At 40.5% G+C, this 20,625-nt stretch overlaps 1 protein-coding gene across 1 annotated transcript in view; it reads right to left on the bottom strand.

Annotated features, from left to right (window-relative positions):
• VPS54 (VPS54 subunit of GARP complex) overlaps positions 1 to 8,634 on the bottom strand; it is a 101,764-nt gene extending 93,130 nt beyond the window's left edge. The window contains exon 1 of the mRNA XM_006064792.4: positions 8,501 to 8,634. The gene's annotated coding sequence lies outside the window, so the exon portion shown is untranslated. The remainder of the gene's footprint in view (positions 1 to 8,500) is intronic.
• Positions 8,635 to 20,625: the final 11,991 nt, after the last annotated feature.

Genomic DNA, 20,625 nt, shown 5'->3' on the forward strand with positions numbered 1-20,625 from the left:
CCCACAGTGTTTATAACAAACTTCATTACTTTAATGTTCCCTAGCTTACCTCCAATCTCATGCTCAAAAAGTAACTATCTACCACATATCAATAAAATTAAGTCCTCAGATATGACTTCTTCCATTCATACCCTGCTGCTAAGTCGCTTCAGTTGTGTCCGACTCTGTGCGACGCCACAGACGGCAGCACACCAGGCTCCCCTGTCCTTGGGATTCTCCAGGCAAGAACACTGGAGTGGGTTGCCATTTCCTTCTCCAATGCATGAAAGAGAAACGTGAAAGTGATGTTGCTCAGTTGTGTCGGACTCTTAGCGACGCCATGGACTGCAGCCTAGCAGGCTCCTCTGCCCATGGGATTTTCCAGGCAAGAGTACTGGAGTGGGGTGCCATTGCCTTCTCTATTCATACCCTAACATACCTAATTCTCACCTACACACAACTCCTAAACTTTCTGAGTACAGTATAAGATGTCCATTCTTTTCCAGAGTTAATCCCCCAAACTGCTGTTCTTGATCTCATCTTTCTCCACTCCAAGACCTTGTTCTATGAATTATTTCCTGACTCTCCTATTGTCAATTTCACCAATTCATCAAAAAAAAAAAAAAAAAAAAAAAGTCAAGTACTAAAGTTCTTTCCTTCAGCTCTATCTATTCAAGCTAATTAGTCTTCTCTCTCTTCGCTGGCAAACCTCTATTCTCTTTCTTGTCTACCTCCTTAGCAATCCATCTTTCATCTTCACTACTTACTTGGCTCTGGAAAAGGTGAGAAATGACTTGATTTCTAAATTCAGTTGCTTATATTCAGCATTTCTGCTCTCACTTCTCTCAAAAGTCAGCGAAGGTAATAAATGTAGACGGAATGAAAGAATTAGAAATATCACTATTTGTAATGCTCCAATGCAAATGGCTGATCCAAGCAAAGGTCATTAATGGGGATGCTAAAACCTTAAGTTTAAAAGATTGTTAGGAACATGATATTTACATGGCCACAAAGTATCACAAAGTCAATCATGTATTAAATAGTAGAGATCTGTCAGTTCTTACCAAATGATCAAGCTAGAGTCACCAACAGAGGACAGCCTGGTATTAGGTGTCTCCTAATGTGATAAAGTGATAGGTATATATCACCTGTTTTGTATTCTCATCAGAAATATTCTATCAGAATCGAATCATAAAAAAAAAAAGACTAATTCAGAATATGGAGGACAAACACCTCTACTCTTCAAACGCTAAACCCAAGAAGAAAGGGAGACAATGAGACTAGTTCAGACTGAGAAAGACTGAAGAGACATAGAAGCCAAATGCAACATATGACTCTTGACCGAATCTTGCACTAAAGGGAGAAAAAAATCTATAAAGAATTTTGGAACGAATAGGAGAATTTAAGTATGGACCATATGTTTAATAATGTTATTGAGCAATTGTTGATATTACTAGGTATCATGATGGTATTGTAGTTATATAAGAGAATGTCCCTGTAACTGGGAGATACATGCTTAAGTATTAAGAATGAAGCACTGTAATATCCATATCCTGTTACCAGGTTTGGCAAAATGTGTGTGTGTTCATTCTACTATTCTTTTGACTTTTTTGTGAGTTTAAAACTTTTCAGTAATAATAATATGAATCAATGGACCAATGAAGGCTTACTAAGAACTGAAGATAAGCAGAAACGAGTCAGTTAGATGAAGGGGGAAAAGAGTGTGATAAGGAGAACCCTTCAGGAATAGGGAATAGTAAGTACAAGGGTTTGGAGGGAAGAGAGAGCCTACTGTCAGAAACCACAAGTAATTCAATCTGTTTATTTAAGGGGAACAGGGAGTTGTGGAGAGTCACTAGACTCGAGAGATAAATTGGGAAAAGAACTTAAATGAATTTATAAATTTGCTAAAGCAATAGGGAATATGGATTTCATCATGAGGATAAAAGAAAATCACAGAAATAAATTAACTGAGGAATGATAATAATCAAATTTTCCCTTAAGAAAGATCACTGATTGTAACACTGAAAATGGACTGGAGAGGACTAAGACTAGAAGAGATGAAATAGGAAAGTTGTAATAATGTAGGTGAGAGATGACAACAGACTCAACTCAGATAACAGTAGAGAAGATGGAAAAAACTAGATGGATTTCATATTTTCTCTAACTGCTTGTCAGTAGTCCATACCCAAATCTGTAACTGCTTACTGGGCGTATCTTTACCTGCAACTCTCAGAGACACCTAAAATTCAAGATATCCAAAACTTAAATTCACTATCTTTATCCACCCTTCTCTACCTTCCTTCTCTATCTAGCTTACCAAGCTAAAGACAAATAGGGCCAACTTAACTCTTTGACCTCTCTACATTCTTCAGTTTCTGCACCAATTTAAATTGTCCTATGGACTCTACTCTTAATCAGAAATCCAGCCCTTGCTCTCCATTCCAACTGACACTGCTATAGCTTAGGATTTTATTTAGCCAGACTGAAAAAGAAAACAGAACAAACCAGGTCACAAACTTTCTTGATAACTATTATGATTTCAAAATTATTCACTCCATAGGGGAAAAAAAAACATTATAAAACATGACATATTACCACAATATTCATACACAAACACCTAATCTCTGAACTTAGTTTTAATCAAAAAGCTAACTAATTGAATATAAATTATTCAAATTAGTAGCATTTATGACATGAAAATTTGCCCCCACTTTCTACAATCTGATTTTTTTTGTTTTTTGTTTTTGGCCATACCAGCTGTGGCTTGCAGGATCTCAGTTTCCCAATAACTGAACCTGGGTCACAGCAATGAAAGCCTGGAATTCTAACCACTAGACCACCAGGGAACCTCCTACAATCTGATTATTTTTTAAGTTCACCATGAAGTGAAAGTGAGAGGGAAGTCGCTCAGTCATGTCCGACTCTTTGCGACCCCTTGGACTGTAGCCTGCCAGGCTCCTCCATCCATGGGATTTTCCAGGCAAGAATACTGAAGTGGGTTCCCATTAAAGTTCACCATACTTTTTAAAAAATCCTACCAATACCACAACATGACTTATTTTGAATACTGTCTCCAACCATTCTACCCTCATGCTGTCCAAAAAAATCTCACTGGATAGCTGGAACTCTGTTTTATCTGCAGTTTTACTTTTGTATGATTGTGAAGGAAAACTGACCAGTTTAACAAAATTCTAAGATTACATTTCTCCCCATTCATTTCAAGTATTTCACACAATGCACAACAATGAACTATCAAACATACAGAAAAATCAAAACATTTCTTTATTGTATAAAAAAGGATGTTGAAAAATAATAAAGAAACAAATCTAGAAATAAATGGGATTTTACAAATAGTGGATAGGTTTAAAACCCCTATGTCTTCAATTAAATCCTCACATGTGAAGAGCAATTACCAGAGGTAGAAAAATTCTTCTAGAAAAAAGGAAGGCATGAATAATAAATGAAGGCAGAAGGGATTATTCCCAATAAGGGAAATGATCCAGGATAACTATAGTTTACCCTTGGTAAGGTCAAAACTCTTTGTATAAGGCACTTTTGAAATTTTTAATTCTTAAATTATACATTTTTTATGGCTTTTCAAACAGCATATTTTGAAAACAAGGTAATCTTTCCTTGATAACTCAATTTCACCATTTTAATAATCTGTTTTATATTATGTTGTAATGGTGATGCCCTCAGGTGCTACTGAAGGAAGTCAGTCTGCCTCTAGGTCAAAGAGCTTCAAATTATGGTGATAGTACTAGCTCCAATATTTGGGCCACCTGATGTGAAGAACTGACTCTTTGGAAAAGACCCTGATGCTGGGAGATTGAAAGCAGGAAGAGAAGGGGATGACAGAGGATGAGATGGTTGAATGGCATCACCAAATCGATGGACATGAGTCTGAGCAAACTCAGGGAGCTGGTGATTGACGGGGAAGCCTGGCGAGCTACAGTCCATGGGCCTGCCAAGAGTCAGACATGACTGAGTGACTGAACTGAACTGACTAGTTCTTTCACTAGTTTATTATCAATATATTTTTAGAACTCTCTTCTCCCTAGAGAGGTTTTCAGCAGTTACTTCTCTGCCTGGCTTTCTGGATTCTTGCTTCAGCACCATCTATATCCCTTTCTAATTTGAATCCTCTGAAACAAGTAACTCTTTTTTTTATTAATTGAAGCATAATTAACATGCAACATTATATTAATTTCAGGTACAGTAACTAACTCATATAGTATTTTATAGCTGACATAGCATCTTAACATATTACCTCATTTAATTCTCACAATAACTTTAAAATACCAAAATTACCGCTATTCCTACCTTATAGATGAGAAAACTGAGGCTCAGAAAGATTGGGTAATTTATCTAATAAAGTCATAAGGCTGGTAAATAACAAAAGTGATTCCAACTTTTCAATCTCCTTTCATCACCAAATTAAACTTGCTACAAAGAAATTAAATAAGAGTCAAAAGTGAGGCCTAGGACTTCCCTGGTGGTACTGCGGTAAAGGGGGCTTCCCCAGTGGCTCAGATGTTAAAGAACCTGCCTGCAATGCAGGAGATCCAGATTCAAGCTTAAGTCAGGAAGAACCCTGGAGAAGGGAACGGCTATCCACTCTAGTATTCTCCCCAGAAGAATCCCATGGACACAGAAGCCTGGCAGGCTACAGTCCATGGGGTCGCAAAGAGTCAGACAGGACTGAATAACTAACACTTTCACTTTTTACTCTCATTGTGGTAAAGAAACTGCCTGCCAATGCAGGGGCCACCAGTTCGATCCCTGGTCCTGGAAGATCTCACATGCCTTTGGGGCAACTAAGCCCATGCTCCACAACTACTGAGCCCATATTCTGCAACTACTGAAGCCTGTTCACATAGAGCCTATGCTCCACAATAAGAGAAGCCACTGCAGTGAAAAGCCTGCGAACCACAATGAAGAGTAGAACTGCTCACTGCAACTAGAGAAAGCCTGCATGCAGCAATCAAGACTAGCACAACCAAAAAGAAATAATTTTTTCAAAAAGGGGGGCCAATAAGAAAAAAAGATGCGATTCATGAGTAAGCTTTGAATTTTTCTATATCATCATATACATTATTAATTAATTAAAACACAGCTTACTTCTCTTCCTTGGCAGTTGAAGCTACCAGAAAAAAAAAATAATCTAGGTAAAGAAAACACTATTTATCTATTTTAAATTCAAAGACCTATGTACCAGTAATGAACAATTCAAAACATAATAGCTCAAATCTGCAATAAAATAAGGCTGCCATTTTCAGAAAGAAAATCAATTCTTTTACTTCAGATTTGAAGACAACTAAGCAGACTTTAAAGTATCTGCATTATGTCATAGATTCTTCCCTCACTGCCTCCTCTTGCAAAGAGAGAGAATTGCCAGCGGACCTAAAGTTTAACCTTACCCACCAAACAGAGCCCAATGAGAATATTTTCCCATCTGGTGGAAGTCAGGAACGTTAGCTCAGGCCCTTACCAGAATCATGCAAACCACAGGATTAGAACATTACTGATATTTAGGGTCAGATAATTCTTTGTTGTGTGTGTCAGGAGGTTGGGGGGAGGCAGGGTAGAATGGGATATGTCTTGCACATTATAAGATATTTAGCAACATCCCTGGCTAGAGGCCAACAGCACGCAACCCTCAGCTGTGAAATCAAAAATGTCTTTGGACATTTCCAAATATCCCTCGGAGGGCAAAACTGCCCCTCTTTGAGTACCACCAATTTAAAAGTTAGGGTCCTAGGTCTTGGAAAAAAGAGGCCTCCAACCAGCCCTGTATAATTTTTTTTTTATTGTGTTTCTAAAATGTGGATTTTTAAAAAATTAAGATGGTAACAGTACAAAAAGATACCTAAATAATATATATGCCATCTTCCTTTAGCTTAAAGCATTTTATAGGATTTTGTAATATGAATCGCATGTATCGTCCCCTTCCTCCCTCCATCCCAAAGATGGGGAAATGTCCAGTTCTCTCACTACTCTGCTAGTAAAATGTCAAATACATACATCCATATATACGTACATACTTATATACACATAAGATCTTAACAGTTCTAACTCGCAAATCCCCATTTCTTGCTTTACATGGTAACACTGTGGTTCTTAAATCATGTGTCCTAGAGATTCAAGCTTCCACTCCAGATTTCCTCATCTGGTTCCCGCCATCTATTTGTGAAGGAAGTAGAAGTAAGCAGATGACCTTTAAGATCTTTTCAACTCTAATATCCAATGGCAAAAACACTCCTTCAGCTTTTACTTACTGACTCCCAGCTGACTAAACCACCTCCTCAGATCACTGAAGTCATTCATGCTAACTTTTCTTTCTCCAGTAGTAATCTATGATGAATACAACCAAACAGGATGTCACCTGTTTAAAATATCACTTTTTAATACCAGTGATCAGTTGATTATTGCCTGACTCAAACTATTTTAAACGTGGAAATTAAAAGAAAAATTTTTCAGGGAGTAATACTGTATATATGAGTGAACCATAACAGGCAAATATTGAGATGGAAAGTAGATTAGTGGTTGCCTACGTCTGGGGGTAGGGTGGAGTGGGGAGAATGGGGAGTAACTGCTAATGGGCAGAGGTTTCTTTTTGGGGTGATGAAAATGTTCTAAAATTACATTATGGTAATGGTTGCACAACTATGTAAATTACCTAAAAATGGACGAATTTAACACTTTAAATAAGTGTACCCTACTCAATAAATATTGTAAAAAGCTTAAAGCAGAAAAAGAATTTTAATCAACTCTTATTGATAGGAAAGGAATGTGATTAAGAACAAATTCTGCAAAGTTTCCCATTTCAAGAGTTGTGTAAGATTTGATTTTAATTCTGACAAAAACTTAATACCTATCCAGAAATTAACTTTTCCAGAAAATAAATACAAATTTAATCATCTTTTCTAATAAACTTTGGATAACTTAAACACAATGAAAAACATTTCAGAAAGCCAAATGTTAGGGTAACAATACCTCTCTGCTGCTGCTGCTAAGTCGCTTCAGTCGTGTCCAACTCTGTGCGACCCCATAGACGGCAGCCCACCAGGCTCCCCCGTCCCTGGGATTCTCCAGGCAAGAACACTGGAGTGGGTTGCCATTTCCTTCTCCAATGCATGAAAGTGAAAAGTCAAAACCTCTCTAAGAGCAAAATATATTAACATCATCATCAACAACCAAAGAGGGACAGTCTTTACAGTTTTGTTGTAGTTCACTCTTTGTAAAGAAAACCATAGAGATATTTTTAATTTCTTTTAAAAGTGATCCTCAGGTTGTAATGCCTGTCCTGATAACGCAATAATTCTAAAATTAAGAGAGTACCATTTTAAAATAGCCAAATCACAATAAAATCGCAAACATCTAATCCCTTAGACCATAACTATCAAGCACCCAAAATTTGCACATTGATTTTTATCAAAACCTATCATAAGCAATGATGACAACTATGAACAATCAAGTAATACCTATTTCCAGGAAATCAGAATCTGACTGCAATCAAACAAATCCCATCATTCCATCTTAGAAGTCATTAAGGCTCTCAAGCTACTTTTCCAAATAGAACACTTCATCAGATATAAAAGTCAACCTGAATGTCCGTCAAAATCTGCAATTTAAGTTACCACAATAACATTTCTCAGTACACTATCATGACATCACTTGCCTTTTTAAAGCATTTACTATTAAGACTGCCCTGGGGTTTGAGAAATCAGACACAGAACCAATTAAAAACAAAACACAAAAACATTCCAACTGAATTCTTCGAAAGTAAAGAGAGCCTAAATAAAGATCAAAATAAATCTAGTTAATGGGGAACTCTTAAAAACAAACTGCAACCCGGGTCAGCCAAAATTCTAAAAATACCATCCCAAACTCAGCACACGGACAGACCAAGTGTTAATCATAATGGGCAGGCAAAAGTTCCCCTGTCAACGACAGGAGGGCAGGTAAGGCCTGCCTTTGTATCAATGCAGAGACGGAAAGATGTATAACTGAAGAAAATTAATTATTGAACAAAATGATTGCGAGCTAAACTGCCAAACTGCAAAACACCGAGTTATTTTCTGGGCTGGCCATCTCCAGGAAGAAAAAATTACTTTTTAAATTTCAATTATTTCAGTAGGATCAAAAAGCAGCTTAAGGGCCCGGTTAGAAAAAGAAAGGGAAAGTTTGGGGGCAGCGTCTAAGGAGGGTGGTGGAAGTTCCACAGCCGAAATCCCAAGAGGGGCGAGAGGGGCGAGAGCGGCGTCGCAGCCGCGGGCTAGGGGCGAAGAGTACAGCTGCCGGCCCGGATCCCGGCGGGAGAGTGAGAAGGAAGAGGAGGAGGTGGTGGCCGGGAGGAATGGAAGCTTCGGCGCTGGTCAGTTGTGACCGAAACTCCGCCGGCTTGGGCCTGGGAGGAGACAGAGGGGGTGGGGTCTCTGTCCTCCCTCCACGGCAAGTCGGGGCGAGGGTGGGCCGCGAAGCGCTGGGGGCCGCGTGGGGCCGGCCCGACACCTACCTGCGGGTCCCGGGCAGCCGCCCTAGAGCGAGGCCTAGTGCATCGCCGCCGCCTCCAAGCCTCCACGTCGCGCCGAGGCTGCTGCTCCGCGGCCGCCGCCGCCCGGAGCCCGGCTGGGCCCGAGCCCGGCTTCCCGCCCCCGCCCCGCGCCGGCTGGCCCGTCGGCCGGGGGAGCACAGGGCCGCCCTCTCGAGCCCAGCTCCGCTCAGGGGTGAGAGGCGGCAGCGGCGGCTCCCTCACGTCTCTCCCGGGTGTCCTGTCAGCCAGCAGTTTCCCCCGGGTCCGCAGCGCCGCCTCCGCCGCTGCTGCCACCGCCTCTCCCACATCCCCGGCCTCCAGAGGAGCCGCCGCCGCCGCCGCCGCCGCGCCGCGACCACTACCCCTAGCGACTCTGCTCCCTGCTCTACTGCTTCTCCTCACCCCGCCCGCCCGCCTCGGTCTGGCTAGGTCCGGGGAGACAGTGTCGGAGGCCGCCGGGAGGCCGCCGCAGCCCCCAGCCCACAATCCACCGCGCGGCTCCACCGGGGCGGGAGGCCGCGGCCCGGGCCGGGGGGAGCGCTTGCCGTCCCGGGAGGGCTGGGCCTGGAGCGGGCGCCGCCGGCGTTACCCCGGAGCGGGGAATACCCCGCGCGGCTGCTCAGCGCCTCCTCTAATCTCTAATAACTCCCCAGGCAGAGACAGAAACCCACGCTGAACTCGACTTTTCCCTACGACCCCTCCCCCACCCCCAGGTGCTCTTGGCTGCAGCCAGGTGCCGCTTGCCGCCTTCCGGGGTCTGTATGCGACCCCTCAGGGTGGCCCTCGCCCAACCCCTCGACCAACCGACACCAAACATCCCTCAATCACTCAGCACCTATTAAAGCAGATACTTCCACAACATTCCACCTCTCCTTTCACCCCTTTAAAGTGAAGGCTGTTCAGAGTTTCCCAGTTAAGTGTCCTTTGAAAGGTTTAAGGTCACCCCCTGCCCAACAATCCACTGGACTCTGGAAATAGTGCACTCCCTATGGAGGCCTTCTCCCACCAAATCCCAAGTTTTGCCCAAGTTCCAGGCCTTCCTCTCAGGCACCTATCACACTTGTCTAGCCGTGGAACCAGTTCTTCCTGCTCTTTGATTGAAATACTTGAAGAGTGTGTGTGTGTATGTGTATTATTTAATACCTCCTCACTATGATTCTCAACAGTAATCCAATTTAGCCTGGTTTCGGAGGGCTGGTGATCTTAATCCAGTTAATAGAATCCACAAGAAAGAGAATGTGTTAGGATACTTTTTAAAAGAGAGAAAAGGGCCTTTTGAATGCTTATTTTATCAGCTAGTGTGTTTCATGTGTTTTATCAAATCAAAAGTGAAAATGTAACTCTTACCGTTGGAGATTGAAAAAAAAAGTTTCCAATTTCACTTCTAAGAAGTCATTTTGAAAACTGCAAACATAACTCTTTATTTTACCCACTAAAGAGCTAAGGTTGGGGGAAGGGAAGGACAATAGAGAAGAAACAAAAATAGTTGAGAGGAAATTCTTTATATTGTTCTAAATTCAATTTTCTACAATTTTGTAATAAGGAGAATGAGAACAATAATCTCCAACATGAACTAAATTTAACTATAAAAATAATAAAGAAACTCTCCTAAATCCTGGGTAAAACCAGATTACACACGTTACATACATTACACAAGGAAAGACCCACCAAATTTCACCAAAGGCCAGAGAGAAAAATAATTCACTTTAAATCTAGAATCAGTTCATAGATTATACTATGAAATGGATGCAACAAGTTCCTATATTTTGAAACCACATCAGGAAACCAACAGTAGTTCAAAAGCTGCCTTATACCCAGTGGTTTGGCCTTTTAAAAAATATGTGCGCTTATACCCGACCTTGCTCGGAAAAAGATTCCAAGTTGCCGTAGTTGGCACTTGGGTTAGAGAATAGCTATGAAGTATCTCTCAGACACTAGCACAAGACAGACAGGTTTGCTTTCCTTATCATCCATTTGTAGATAACAAACCATAGGAAGAAAATACATGTTGAGTATTGCACTGAGTTCTTTCAGGGATCCAGCATGATTTTGTTTTTACTAATTCACAGAACAGTTCATAATCATGAATCTAAATCTAAAACTAAATGCTGATGATCAGGTTTGCCAAAAACATAACAAAAGACTATTAACTGGATAAGGAATTTAATTTAGAAGTAGGTATATTTCAGATTAATATGTTCACCTGTTATCCCTTAAATCATTGCAGTATTAAAAAGAAAGGCCAAATTGAAAACAAATGTGTAGAGATATGTAATTAGTATTAATTTCCAGAAAGCACAGATCACAGAAAATTAAGAATAACTGATAGAAATCATTATTGCCCTCAAATGAAGCAAATATCAAGGCAATATTTAGCTACCCTATTACTAACAGTGTATCTGGCATTATCTTTATTAAACCTGTTGAGAATTATGAATGGTGATAGTCACCGGGGTCAGATATTCTCATTAGATGGAGAATGGGCAAATTTTCTAATGCTGCAACACCTATGAAAGCCTATGTCATGTTTGCTATATGCTCAGCACGTATTTGTGTATGGGGCAATTGTGAGACTAACATGTTTCTCAATCAGTAAATACCATTTTTAATGACTTGTTTGACAGAAACTATACTTTCATATGCCAATATAAATACAGAAGGGAAAGGGAACATAGTTGTAGGAACAATCAGAAAAAGAATTTTGCAGTTAGTTAGATACGAGCACTAGCCCCTCTTTTCTCTACAATGTATGTGCACAGTCACGTCCGACTCTGGGACCCCATGGACTGTAGCCCACCAAGTTCCTGCACTGGGGTAGATTTCTTTACCACTGAGCCACCTGGGAAACTCTTTTTCTAAATAGCAAACCTTAAACCTATCAAATGGAAACCCATTCAAGTTCTCTAACTTACTCTATAGCTCATACTCATGCACATGCTGTCCCTCAGTCGTGTCCAACTATTTGCAACACCATGGACTGTAACAGCCCACCAGGATCCTCTGGCCATAGACTTCTCCAGGCACGAATTTTGGAGTAGGTTGCCATTCCCTAGTCCAGGGGATCGCCCAACCCAAGGATCAAACCTGCGTCTCTTGGTCCCTTGTGTCTCCTGCATTAGCAGGTGGATTCTTTACTACTGTGCCAACTAGGAAGCCCCTCAGTTCAGTTCAGTCACTCAGTCGTGTCTGACTCTTTGCAACCCCATCAATCGCAGCACGCCAGGCCTCCCTGTCCATCACCAACTCCCGGAGTTCACTCAGACTCACGTCCATAGAGTCAGTGATACCATCCAGCCATCTCATCCTCTGTCATCCCCTTCTCCTCCTGCCCCCAATCCCTCCCAGCATCAGAGTCTTTTCCAATGAGTCAACTCTTCGCATGAAGTGGCCAAAGTACTGGAGTTTCAGCTTTAGCATCATTCCTTCCAAAGAAATCCCAGGGCTGATCTCCTTCAGAATGGACTGATTGGATCTCCTTGCAGTCCAAGGGACTCTCAAGAATCTTTTCTAATACCACAGTTCAAAAGCATCAATTCTTCGGTGCTCAGCCTTCTTCACAGTCCAACTCTCACATCCATACATGACCACAGGAAAAACCATAGCCTTGACTAGATGGACCTTTGTTGGCAAAGTAATGTCCCTGCTTTTCAATATGCTATCTAGGTTGGACATAACTTTCCTTCCAAGGAGTAAGCGTCTTTTAATTTCATGGCTGCAATCACCATCTGCAGTGATTTTAGAGCCCCAAAAAATAAAGTCTGACACTGTTGCCACTGTTTCTCCATCTATTTCCCATGAAGTGATGGGACTGCATGCCATGATCTTCGTTTTCTGAATGTTGAGCTTTAAGCCAACTTTTTCACTCTCCTCTTTCACTTTCATCAAGAGGCTTTTTAGTTCCTCTTCACTTTCTGCCATAAGGGTGGTGTCATCTGCATATCTGAAGTTATTGATATTTCTCCCGGCAATCTTGATTCCAGCTTGTGTTTCTTCCAGTCCAGTGTTTCTCATGATGTACTCTGCATATAAGTTAAATAAGCAGGGTGACAATATACAGCCTTGACATACTCCTTTTCCTATTTGGAACCAGTCTGTTGTTCCATGTCCAGTTCTAACTGTTGCTTCCTGACCTGCATACAGATTTCTCAAGAGGCAGGTCAGGTGGTCTGGTATTCCCATCTCTTTCAGAATTTCCCACAGTTTATTGTGATCCACACAGTCAAAGGCTTTGGCATAGTCAATAAAGCAGAAATAGATGTTTTTCTGGAATTCTCTTGCTTTTTCCATGATCCATCGAATGTTGGCAATTTGATCTCTGGTTCCTCTGCCTTTTCTAAAACCAGCTTGAACATCAGGAAGTTCACGGTTCACATATTGCTGAAGCCTAGCTTGGAGAATTTTGAGCATTACTTTACTAGCATGTGAGATGAGTGCAATTGTGCGATAGTTTGAGCATTCTTTGGCATTGCCTTTCTTTGGGATCGGAATGATGCTGTGAAAGTGCTGCACTCAATATACCAGCAAATTTGGAAAACAGCAGTGGCCACAGGACTGGAAAAGGTCAGTTTTTATTCCAGTCCCAAAGAAAGGAAGCCCCTAAATATGTATAATTACATTGTGTGTTTTTCTATTAATATAAATTACCATTGGTACAAAGTCAACATGCATTCAAGCACTAAAAGTATTATGCTGGTAGTAATTTCATCAGGGTTTGATTTTTTGATCCAATGCCCTGAATTATTTGATCCATCATGTTTCAGCTATTCTAAGATGTAACAGTGTTTTTAAATCACAATTTATAACATGATAAAACTTGAAACTATGTTTTAATATCTTCATATCTAATGTGGGACTATTGGAAAACTTTCCAGTTTACTTTGAGTATGGTGTAAGATATTAAAATTAAATGTGTGGATAAGCAACAGAAATGTTATGATATCTCATGTGATAATAATACACTCAATAATTGTTTGACTCATATAATTTTTCAATATATCATCATTGCTTGTATCTTCTAAATCAGCTGCTTGATTACTTTGGAAACAATTATTTAACTCTGTTAAACTGCCCTGTTACATTTATCTTTCATGCTGATATTCCAAATTTTCATTTGATTACCATGAAAATCAGTTCAGTTCAGTCGCTCAGTCATGTCCGACTCTTTGCAACCCCATGAACCGCAGCATGCCAGGCCTCCCTGTCCATCACCAACTCCAGAGTTCACTCAAACTTACGTCTATCGATTTGGTGATGCCATCCAGCCATCTCATCCTCTGTCGTCCCCTTCTCCTCCTGCCCCTAATCCCTCCCAGCATCAGGGTCTTTTCCAGTGAGTCAACTCTTCGCATGAGGTGGCCAAAGTACTGGAGTTTCAGCTTTAGCATCATTCCTTTCAAAGAAATCCCAGGGCTGATCTCCTTCAGAATGTACTGCAAGTACCATTTACTAAGAATTTACTGTGCTCCAAGATAGGGAAAACCAAGGTAGCATGGTGTTATGAGTCTCCTGTTACTGTGTACAAATTACCACAAAGTTCGTAGTTTAAAATAACACATACTTATTATGTTATAGTTTCTGTGAATCAGGAGTCTGGGCACAGCCTAGCTTGGTCTGGTGCTCAGGGTCTCATAAGCCTGCAATCAAAATATCAGTCAGGCTGTGTTCTCATTTGGAGCTTTGACTGGGGAAGAATCTGCTTCCAAGGTGATGCATGTTATTGGCAGAATTCCTTTTCTTACGATTGTATGAGAACCATAGTTTCTTGCTAGCTGAGGACTGCCCTCAGCTCCTAGAGGCCTCCTGCAATTCCTTGCCATATAGGTTTTCTCACTACGGCTGATTACTTCATCCAAACAGCAAGGAGGGTCTCTAAACTCTCTAAAGAGAGTCACCTAGCATCATATTCTATCTTCACCATGATAATATTCTATCTTCACCATGTTCTATGGGTTAGAAGCAAGTCACAAGTTTTGCTTACACTCAAAAAGAGGGGATTACACAAAGTTGTGACTATTAGGAAGTGGGAATCAGGGGGCTACCCTGGAATCTGTCTACCACCTGCAGTGATTAATTTGACAGGCTTTGTAATTTAAGCTCTGCTTTGACACTTTATGTGATTTTGATCTCAATTTCTAATCCTTTATTTCTTCATCTGCCAATTAGGAGTGATATTTTCTTGGCAGTTTATTTTTCTCCTGAGTAAAGTGAGGATAATAATAAAGTTGTAAGGATTAAATGAACATTTTAACATAGTAACTAATAACATGAAAGACTCAAAACACACTTGCTAGTTTTCTTCCTCTTCCCTCCTTTTTTAAATTTTGATCTTGGTCTACTAGAAGTTCCCATTGTTATTTCTACTTTCAGTTGCTACTTTGTTAGCCTATGTTCATAGAATGTGTATGTGTCTGTGTGTATACCTGTGTCTGTTACTGTTGTTCAGTCACAAACTCGTGTCCAACTCTTTGCGACTCCATGGACTGCAGCACGCCAGGCTCCCCTGTCCTTCACTATCTCCCTGAGTTTGCTCCAATTCATGTCCAGTGAATCAGTGATGCTATCTAACCATCTCATCCTCTGCCACCCTCTTCTCCTTTTGCCTTCAGTCTTTCCCAGCATCAAGGTCTTTTCCAACAAGCTGGCTCTTTGCATCAGGTAGCCAAAGTATTGGAGTTTCAGCTTCAGCATCAGTGCTTCCAATGAATATTCAGGACTAATTTCCTTTAGGATTGACTGGTTTGATCTCCTTGCAGTCCAAGGGACTCTCAAAGAGTTTTCTCCAGCACCATAATTCGAAAGCATCAATTCTTCAGTGCTCAACCTTCTTTATGATCCAACTCTCACATCCATACACGACTACTGGAAAAACCATAGCTTTGACTATACAGACCTTTGTCAGCAAAGTGATGTTTCTGCTTTTTAATAACACTGTGTAGGTTTGTCATAGCTTTCCTTCCAAGGAGCAAGCATCTTTTAATTTCATGGCTACAGTCACCATCCACAGTGATTTTGGAGCCTTAGAAAATAAAATCTGTACCTGTGCTTAGGGGCATACAAAACTAACTCTAGTATCAATACCTTTAAAAATAGGACTATATTGCAAAATGTTATCTCCTAACTTCAACTAAGCAAAATTAAAAATGGATAAATCCATGATATTAGAAAGATAATTATTAAACATGGAGGCTTTGAGAGTTTAGAGAACTTTGTTGGGATTGGCTTCCCCCTCCCTCTGAATCATATTAAATATGCATATGGTACAGAAGGACATGTTTACATAGTAGTCTTCATGCACTTGGAGTTTGCATCCTAGCTCTGCCACTTTCTGGCTGAGTTACTTCAGGCATGTTAATCTCTCTAAAGCTCAGTTCCTCATTGGAATAATGATAGTACCCACTAACCAGAACTCCTAAAGTATATTTAAAATGTATTTAAATAGCATCACATAGTGCCTAGCCCATGCTATGCTAAGTCACTTCAGTCGTGTCCGACTCTGTGCGACCCCATAGACGGCAGCCCACCAGGCTCCCCCGTCCCTGGGATTCTCCAGGCAAGAACACTGGAGTGGGTTGCCATTTCCTTCTCCAATGCATGAAAGTGAAAAGTGAAAGTGAAGTCGCTCAGTCGTGTCCGACCCTTAGCAACCCCATGGATTGCAGCCTAACAGGCTCCTCCATCCATGGGATTTTCCAAGCAAGAGTACTGGAGTGGGGTGCCATTGCCTAGCCCATAGTCAGTACTTAAAAATGTTAGATATCCTACCCATTATTATAATCTTTGCTATCTCATCATTATTAGGAAAGCTGTGTTAATGAAAACCACAGAACAGGAATCAGCAAGACTTGACTATGAATGAAGTGGGTGAAGTAAGGCATGAGAAGTCAAAAGATCTCAGAACTTCTCGTAAACCAAAGGGCTGCAAGGAAGATAGGTGGTCAGAAGTATGAAAATTTGCAAGTCAGAAGTTGGACAAGTAGGAACTAGGGGCCAAGGTAAGACTGAATTCTCAACCAACCTGTGAGGAATGTAATGTAAGACATCAGCAAGAGAAGGGCATGTGAAACAGACAATTCCTACCTCAGACATGAAGTCTTTTATATATTACACTTCCTCCTGGAGCAGGAGTCAACCATAGAGCGTATCTATTTGCATTTGGAACAGGAAACACATGAGTCCTTTAACATCAGAAAATAGTTAATAAATTGTTGAAGAGCAATATAGCAATGAAAGTGAAAGCCACTCACTTGTGTCTGACTCTTTGTGACCCAGTGGACTGTAACCCACCCACCAGGCTCCTCTGTCCATGGAATTTTCCAGGCAAGAATACTGGAGTGGATTGCCATTTCCTTCCCCAGGGGATCTTCCTGACCCAGGGATTGAACCCAGGTTTCCTGCATTGCAGGCAGATTCTTAGCAATAAATAGTAGAACACAGCAATAAAAAATATGGCCATATCCTGACAAATGTAAAATTATTTTCAAATTGGACCATTTCCCTAGAGAAGTAGTTATATATATAGTACCTAATCCATCCCATTATAATAATTTTTTTCTTATGTTGCTCTATTCAGTACTGATTCTTTTCTCTATGGAGGCTTTGTGTAACAAACTAGTTATGTTTCCAGGACAGGATTTTCTGTTGTTGCTGCTATTGTACTTTTCAAATATCCTACAGAATCTGGAACAAAGAACTACAAAGTAGACTTTCAATAAATGTTTGTTGAATTAAAAAATAAATATGAATTATTCCTCCTTAGTAAATGGCATTTAGTTTAATGAAAAATAATAATTCATGAAAGTAATGGATGACCTTGAAATCATACTTGATTCTTTCATATTCCACATCTACCATGTCAAAAAATCCTATTAGTTCTATCTTCAAAATATATCTTGACTGAACACTTCTCACCATTCACATTGCATCCACCCTGGTCCAAGACATCTTGCCTATGGGCCACAAACTACAGCTGTTGTGCTATATACTGCTCATTACAGGAAGCACCATTCACAGACATAACAGGTGAATGATGCTTCTTGGAGTTATGTAGTGCAATGATCCTACTTGCCTGGATTACTGCAAAAGTCTCCTAGTCTTTGTCCCCCACCAGCTTACTGTCAACATAATAATCAGTTTGACCTTCAGTTCAGTTCAGTTCAGTGGCTCAGTCGTGTCTGACTCTTTGCGGCCCCATGGACTGCAGCATACCAGGCTTCCCTGTCCATCACCAACTCCTGGAGCTTACTCAAACTCATGTACATTGAGTCAGTGATGCTATACCAACCATCTCATCCTCTGTCGTCCCCTTCTTCTCCCGCCTTCAATCTTTCCCAGCATCAGGGTCTTTTCCAATGAGTCGGTTCTTCACATCAGATGGCCAAACTATTGGAGTTTCAGCTTCAGCATCAGTCCTTAAGATGAATATTCAGGACTGATTTTCCTTAGGATGAACTGGTTGGATCTCCTTGCAGTCCAAGGGACTCTCAAGAGTCTTCTCCAACACCATAGTTTCAAAACCATCAATTCTTCAGCACTCAGCTTTTTTTATAGTCCAACTCTCACATCCATACATGACTACTAGAAAAACCATAGCTTTGACTAGACAGATCTTTATTGGCAAAATAATGTCTCTGCTTTTTAATATGCTGTCTAGGTTGGTCATAACTTTTCTTCCAAGTTTGACCTTGCTAAAACTTAAATCAGGTCATGTCATGTCATTCCTCTGCTTAGAACACACCAGTGGCTCTATCTCATTCACAGTAAAAGATAAAGTCCTGACAAGGTCCTAGTTGATCTCATACCACTCTTAATTCTCTAACTTTATCTCCTCCTGCTCCCCCCATTTCTCACTCTGCTCTGGTCATATTGGGCTCCTCACTGTTCCTGGGATGCCAGGCATGACCCTGCTTCAAGAGCATTTACACTTACTCTTCCCTCTGCCTGGAAATCTTTTCCCCCAGGTATCCAAAAGGTTAATTCGCTCACCTTCTTTGGGTCTTTATTCAGATCTTACCTTTGCAGTGAGACAGTCTGTGACACCCATATTTCTTATTGCAACACCATGCCCTATGTGTTTTTCCACTTCTTCTCCTTAGTCTTTATTATCATATAACCCACCCATATATTTTACTTATTTATTATCTTCCCCCATGACAACAGAGAGTTTTATCTGTTTTGTTTATCACTTTACCCCTGCCCATACTTGGAACAATGCCTGGTGCTAGTTGAGAGTTCAATAAATACTTGTTGAAATAATGAACAGAAGATAAAGGCAGACTAGTGCTTATAAACCACTTTTCCCCATATATTAAGCAGAATTTGTAACCAATTAGTCCAGTGTTTTTTCAAGGCTTGTCACTGATATGTTTGGAGAAGGAAATGGCAACCCACTCCAGTATTCTTGCCTGGAGAATCCTGTGGACAGAGGAGCCTGGTGGGCTGCTGTCCATAGGGTCGCACAGAGTCAGACACAACTCAAGGGACTTAGCATGCATGCATGCATTGGAGAAGGAAATGGTGACCCACTCCAGTATTCTTGCCTGGAGAGTCTCAGGGAGGGAGGAGCCTGGTGGGCTGCCATCTATCAGGTCGCACAGAGTCGGACACGACCGAAGAAACTTAGCAGAAGCAGCAGCAGCAACTGATACGTTATAGGGCTCAGGATATTTGTAAGTAACTATTAAATTATTAGATAATGACAGTCTTGCCTTATTTTACAATTGGAGTATTTTAAGTAATAATTATATGGAATAATTTTTTAAATATGCAATTCTATAATGAAGAGAAAGAATGGCTAAACATTTATTAGAAAAAAAATTTTCACTTATAAGTTCCCTAGGTTAAGGAGAAATTTCTTTAAGACTTTTCCAAGAGAAATTATGGGTGATTTAGAAACCATACATTTTTCAGAGAAACAGAAGCCATGGTTGGCCTCTCAATGGCTGACCACCTTCTACGTCAACTGGGTACATGACTCAATACCAGCCATCACTCAGAAAAGACCCCCTCAGCAGCAGGAATACAAATTCTTACACCACAATGTAATATTTTTAAACAGAGAGAAAAAAAATCAAACAGGAAATATTTCGGAAGCAAAATAAACAGAGACCAAAAAACCCCACTTGGTATCATAGAAACAGGACAATCTCACAACATAATCCAAAGTAAAAGATTACTATAACAATAGATTGCAATTATAAAATGGATTTTCCTTGGATACCAAAATACATTTAGTTCTCATGCAATTGTCTGGTCATTTTGGTTCCCATCTACCAGGAAGTAAAATATCTCTGTTTTCTTGCCTTATTCTCTTTATTTGTGTGAATTCCTGAGTGTTAACAAGTTCTTAGTCAGAATTTTATTTTAATCTATAAGTCTTATTTCCAAACATCTCATTTTAGATTTAAAACAGTATTTTCCCCTTCCATACTTTTATTTATTAACTTTTAAGGAGTCATATAAAATGAAAAAAAATGAAAAACTAAAAAAAAAATATTGAAATTGATGACTTTGGAAAGGAAGAGGTTTTTCACTTGCAGATGAGGAAATGGAGGTCCAAAGGGCTGAGACAAAACATGTTAGTGGTGGGAGCTGGTTTCCAATCAGAAACCAGGTTTAAGAACTTCCACTTTCTGTCCCATGCCCTTTGTCCCATATTATATTGTCACGTTGGAATGCTACAGCAACAAACTACTGAAAAACAAATAATTGTGTTAAGTGGAATTACTTATTATTTGAATCCAAAAAATAGCAGATTCCCCTTCTCCTCCAAAGAAAAGCTGAGGCTTTCTTCAAAGTATGGAATTTGAAGGTTCTCATTACTTGTAAGAAAAGAAAACATCTTGTAGGGAAGATTTTGCTTGGTAAATAGATATCTAATAACTTAGGAAATAATCAATGAGATGAATTTAATATTTTAGGTATTCTTTCAGTTCAGTCAGTCAGTTCAGTTGCTCAGTTGTGTCCAACTCTTTATGACCCCATGAGTTGCAGCATGCCAGGCCTCCCTGTCCATCACCAACTCCTGGAGTTCACTCAGACTCACGTCCATCGAGTCGGTGATACCATCCAGCCATCTCATCCTCTGTCATCCCCTTCTCTTCCTGCCCCGA

The sequence above is a fragment of the Bubalus bubalis genome, chromosome 12 (assembly GCF_019923935.1).
Source record: "Bubalus bubalis isolate 160015118507 breed Murrah chromosome 12, NDDB_SH_1, whole genome shotgun sequence".
Classification (NCBI taxonomy): domain Eukaryota; kingdom Metazoa; phylum Chordata; class Mammalia; order Artiodactyla; family Bovidae; genus Bubalus; species Bubalus bubalis.